Raw genomic sequence first — 6,160 nt, 5'->3', positions numbered from 1 at the left:
GAATACTGCTTGCTTTTTGGTTAATTATTTATTTTATTTGATTGTCTATTTTAGTTACATGTTTCCATTTGCAGTGCTGGCAGGCTCGTGACTACCTTCTTGGACACCACATATGAGGATATTCTTGATCCTAAAAAACCATATAACTCTCTCTTACAAGAAGTACCATCGCAAAGTCATACATATACTTGTGGAAAGAGAGTGTTTTTCAAATGTATGCAGGACAATAGATTCAAAGATACTCAAGATAGATGGAGTGAATGTAAGTCTCTTTCATATTGTTTGTTTTTTTAGGGTCCCTTTTTTACGAATTTGGAGTAGTAGGCTTCTAGGCTTAGGCTTAACTGCTTTAAATTAAAGAACTCGTTCATCTTCTGGGGGCTTGATATGTGGGTGGAAGATATCTCCCACGTACCGCATCCTTAATTGTGTCCCAAGTGATAGTGCCTTTGGGCGTTCTTTGGTCCTTGCACCATTGTTTCCACCAAAGACGGGCATCTCCTATGAGTTTTGGTTTGGCGATCATGGCTTGATTTGATGGTGCAGTTCATGCAACAATGAAATAGTCTTCCATAGATTCTATCCATGTTTTTGCTTTAGTTGGAATGTCCCTTCCTTTACCATCTCTGGTGGCTTGTATTGCTTGAGAAGAAATTTCTTCTCTTTCGGCTTCCATAGTATTGAGATTCGGGGTGATGTTTTGAGAATTATACAAATTTATGATCAATTTTCGTTCCAACCATATTCAGAAAAAAAAAGATGTTTACTTGTTTACTCTACTTCAATAATTTAGAAAGGAAATTACGTACTACTTGTCTTTCCAATAATGATTAGGGTTTATACTTCAAAATAGAGTTTTAATTTTTAATCAGGAAAAAACTCTATCTACAATTTTTGATTTATCAAGGAGACAAACTAATTGACAAAAATAATTCTTTACATCAATAGAAAGGGAATACATTATTTCAGTAGTTCGAGAGCTCATATTATTCTTGGAAAATATTTTTCTACCACAATCTAGGTATGGCATTGTGATATATCAATTTCATAGTAATTGGGATTCTAAGAATAAATATCCAAAAATCTATATGTCAAAGGAAGATCAGGTAATCCATCTTTCTTGTAGTTGCGGCAAAATTGGAGCATCCTACATTTTTTCTCATAGTGCTAAGATTACCCTAACTCATATATGCGGTTGATAAGGGAGCAATGTATTGAGTTGATTTTGGATAGATAATCACACTAGTTGATTCCAACTCCCCTCCACAAAGCCACGAAACATACATAATAAAAGAACCCACAATCTGATCAGCATAGATAATGTCTGCGAACACCTTATGAATCGTATGGAAGGTTCCACTTAAGCTTTCTATAGGTTACCATTCAGTACTTGTTGACAGAAATATATCTACAACCAAGAATTCATTATTAGTACTTGCTTAAATGAAAAAAAATTACATACGTTATCAACTCAAATCTTACAATGTGTTTGCTGACATGCTCATTTGGAGGCAAGTGCATATCCTTCGCCATATAAACATGTTACAGTTTGATAAACCACCCTTCATACATAATTTTGAAAGAAATGATATGTCCCTTCCAGTGATGTTTAATATCCTCTCGTTTTTTTCTTTTCACCTTGTGAGAGTCCTTGCAAGAGGGCAGCATGGCAACTTAATCGTTTATACTAAAGATCTTTGGCTCCCAATTTTCATCAACTCTGTGGCTATAGACAGTGCAAGAGTTTACTAAATGAGAAGAGAGCCTTCTGGATGCCATACTTAAATTAAATTTGCAAAGAAAGAAGCTCATCGAGAAAGATGAATGAACTAAAAAGTAGAGAAAGAAGCTCACCAAGAAAGGTGAATGAACTAAAAAGGAATATTAAGAAGACTAATGAAAATATATTGGGTGCCAAAAAGTTCTCGACTTTTAATGGGACTACCCAAACATGTCAGACTTTGGAGATTTTGGCTAAAAAGGAGGAGAGAATCACGAAGTGGACTCTACTATCTCCAAAAAAGAGGAGACAAGAATACCATATTCTTGCACACGTGGCAAACTCTCTTTGGCCCTTTTCTTAATCCCGTGATTAACAAAAGTGCATTTTTTGAAGCGTTTTTGACCCTAATGGTGGTGGAATCCACTCCTCATCTCATTGTGCCTCGTCATGGCTTGACCCTGCTCCTACTTCCTATGTGGTTGTTCTTCTTGGAGTCCAATGTGTCAACCTCCTATGGCATTGAGCCTGCTCTCAACGACAGATTTTCTGGTTGATCTTGCCTAATTGGGTTGAGGCTTGTGTCCTAGATTTGGAAGCATAGCCCTTGTTTAATTGCCTTACGGGTTATTTCCAGTTTCCTTTTAAGAACCTCAAATACCTCCTCCTCCTCAGAGAGAGTGATGTCTAAGATTGTGCTGAGGGAGGCATATTGTTGGGCTTCTAGACTAGCTTGAGTGGCACCTGCCCTGCTTTTTGCTAGTATTCTGCTTCCTTCTACAAGGGCCAAGCGGCTCGTTAGGTCCTTCACTTTCTTCTCACTCTTGGCCTCCCATTCCCTTGCCTTCTTTTTCATCTCTTCTAAGCCCTCACTTTGCCTTTATGACAAGGCCACTATCATCGGCTCCTGCCTTTTTCATTTTTGCACAAGTTTTTATTTTTCTTCTATTAGGTGCTCAATCTCCTTTTCTAATCTTGCTTGTTCCTCTCTTTATATTTGCATTCCACACTCTACTTCTTCCCTCTCTTTTTTCTATTCCTCTTGTTCTTGTGCTCTCTCTATTTCCAGTGCGGTGAGCTCTTCCACGTCCTCTTGGAGTTTTTTCATGTGCATTTTGAGCTCCGCCTGCTGTAGAACTAGGATTTTGTACTCTCTTTGCATTCCGACTAGCTCCTGATTCTCTTCTTCTAATATTTTTTGCCATTGTTCCTCCTCGTCTTCCCTAGCCCTCAACTCCGCTTTTAGCACTTGGATTTCATTTTGTTACATGGACACTTGGCATGTCTTTTCTAGTTGGAAGGCATTTGACATTTCCATTTTCGTTTCTAGATTTGTCATTGCAGCTCTCTTCTCCTTTTTTGCCCTTTCCAATTGAGTGTAAAGGTCCCTGACATGCTCATCCTGGTCAACGGGGTTGCAGCTTGTTTCTTTCTTGGTCTTCTTTGATTTTCTTTTGCTAGATTGAGCTTCTTTCTCTCCCTCCTCTTCTTTTTCTAGATTGAACTTCTTGCTCTCCCTCCTCTTCACTAACCATCCTCTCACTTGATTGTTTTTTGTCATGACAAGGAGATGACCTGTTAGGAGTTTCATCCGCTCTTTATTTCCTGTCCTATGCCTCTTTTATCACCTCTTGGATAAGGGTAGTTAAGATTCCTCCATACCTAATGAATGCAGCTTTGGTTGAGGTCTTCTTCCTCTTGGCTCCTTTGATGCTAGGAATTCTTCACTTTCCGGTTTGCTTCCAAAGGCTAGTGCTCTAGCAGATTGGTCAATAGTTTTCCGCACGTAGCCATTCCAATCCACCTCATCCAGCAAGTGAGCCCCCATGCTTTCTAGCATGGACATGTTGATCCTATGCATGGGCAAGTTGTACCTTTGACTAGAGAAGAGGGAGTGGATCACCTTGGCTTGCAATTTGACTTCCATGTTGGGGATGTTGTGGATGTTTATGCCATCATTTGTCAAGATGCTCTCCTTTCTCATCCCTAGCATGGCATAAACGTCTCTTTTTTGCCTCTTTTCCACTTTTGGTTCCAATCTCAGTGCCTTCTCCACCAAGGCCTTACTGAGGGGGACCTGCACCTGCTTGATTCCTTCTATACTTCCCACGGTTATTGTCCCACTCTCCTTGTTTGGGTCATATGTCCTTAGGAATTCCACACACACTTAGTGTAGTCAAGCTCTTGTCCAAACTTTTTGATGTACTTGGCAAGGTTGCACTGGTCTACAATCCTCCTAATAGCCTCCTCATTGGTCACCACCTCTTTGATGTTGTGAATGCTCTTGAATTTGAGTTGGTTGTATACCCACTTTTCAAGGGAGAGCCATACTTTTCTCTTTCCTCTACTGTGAAGGGAAGGCAATGGGCTCGGTCTTGTTGTTGCAACATCTTCAGCTTTTGTCATAAGACGTGGTTTGTCATTAGTGCTTTTCAAAACAATTAGTTGCTGAAAGAAAAGACTTCATGCTTGTTGAATTGAAACATTTTTAGTACAGAAAAATAGACTTTCCCTTCAAGCTTTATTTCAAATTTTTGTGACAATTTCCTCAATCTCGAGTCAATGTTTTCCTTCCTCTTCTGTTCTTAGGTGTGGATTGAGGCTTTTAAGATATGTTTTTCCTTTTCTTGTTTCCTTATGTGTTTGATTTGATTTTGATTCACCTTACTCCCTTACCCCTGTCTCCTTGGAATTGAGAAAAATCCTTCCTACGATTGAAGGTTTGGCTAGGTGGACACATTGTGACTCATAGTTGACATTACAATGATCTTGCTTCTTAAAGGTTTGTCCTAATAGTGACTCCGTGCCTGCATCTTTAGTGTTGGGCAACACATAGAAATTTCAGCCTTGCACTTTTCCAATAGTTTGTATTAAGGAGGTTGCTAGCTGCTTGCCCGTCTCCTAACTCTGCAGTTCTTGGCCAATGGCCTTGATTGGTTTGCTAGCTCGTAGCATTTAGACTTTGTCTAAGTGACACTACTTGTGATGCCATCGCATCCCTTGATTTTGGTTGTGGGGGTGAGACTGGAGTGCTTATGCTTGAGAGATCATTGATCTCATCTTCTAGTATGAGCTTAGCATCTTTTAGGTGCTCTTGGGCTTCTTTCACCTAGTCCTTCACCTTTTTGATGGCTTTGAGTTGGCGCTTCAGGTTGGGGTACTCCCCAACCTTAGCACTTCCCTTTTTAGCCACCTTTGGAGTTGACGTTTCTGCCTCTACGACAATGACTTTCTTTCCAGCAGGCAGTGTTGTGGCACTTTAGGTTTTGAGCATGACCTTAGCATCTGGCCTTTCCTTCCTCCATCTCTGACTCTTCTTTTTGACAAAGGTTTTGTTGAGGTTGCTAGGCCCTAGCAATGATATGCCGACCTACTTTGTCTATGCGCGGGTCATGACATGCAATGGGATAGGCGTGGCCTCCCCATCAAGTGTCTCAACACTCATCAACCACAATTGAACTAATGGATTGTTTGCTAAACTAGAGGATGGCTTCCATCTAGGCCAATCGACAAAGAGAATAGTGATTCCACACTCAGTGGATCTTAGGTCAGCCTTATCTCTATTGACTTGCTCAAAGAAACATGTCTTGGGTGACCATAAGTCCAACACATAATTGGCTCTTGTGTCTGCCCTCCTAGGCCTTTGCCTTTGCCTCTCCCTCTACCTGATGCCATCATTGGCACTGGTCACTAGTCCATAAGAATTGCATTGCCTTCTTCATTATACAATACGTAAAGGTGTACATAAGGCTCATCGTTGTTCTGATCCTCCACATAGTGGATTGGAGTGTCACTCAATGGATGGGTTACGTAGAGTCTAGGTGATATAGGGATACCTGTAGGATTTATCTCTATCCTAGGGATGGTCAACTTAGTGTCGTTAGGTGCTAGGAGGGCCAATGGGGCTCCCCTTCCAAAGAAGTTGGGTGGCTTATTCGCAAGGTAGGGTTTTTGACCGTAAGGCTGCAAGTATGGGAGTCTCTGAGGTAATCGACAATGCATAGCATCATGGCCGAACCTACTGTAGTTAGTGCAAGGTCATGACCTATCTTGACACTCAACTGGTAGGTGATTTTTGCCACAATACACACATTGGACATGTGGACATGTTGGTCCTCTCATCATCTCTTGAAATTTGGATATGTCAATCTTTATCTCTGCTAGCTCTTTCCCTGAATCAATGCCCTTCCCTTTATCTTGAGCACTTGGGCTTGATCTCTTGGTTGGTATTGAAGCTCTCTTGGAATTACTAACACTGGACTCTTCTCAATTAGAGCTCCTGGACCTTCTCTCCTTGAGCTCGTCATCCACTCTAATAGCTTCCTCAAAGACCCTTGCCAACACATATCGATATAGGCTGCTCGAGTTGCCTACCAAGGCTTTGTAGAGCTCTTCACTTCATATTCCATTAATGAATAATGTGGACACCACTCTTTCAGT

The sequence above is a fragment of the Lygodium microphyllum genome, chromosome 21, assembly GCF_053477565.2.
Source record: "Lygodium microphyllum isolate KBCC chromosome 21, Lygodium_microphyllum_v1.1.10, whole genome shotgun sequence".
In the NCBI taxonomy this organism is placed as follows: domain Eukaryota; kingdom Viridiplantae; phylum Streptophyta; class Polypodiopsida; order Schizaeales; family Lygodiaceae; genus Lygodium; species Lygodium microphyllum.
The sequence above is the reverse complement of the archived record's forward strand: the minus strand, read 5'-3'. Positions refer to the sequence as shown.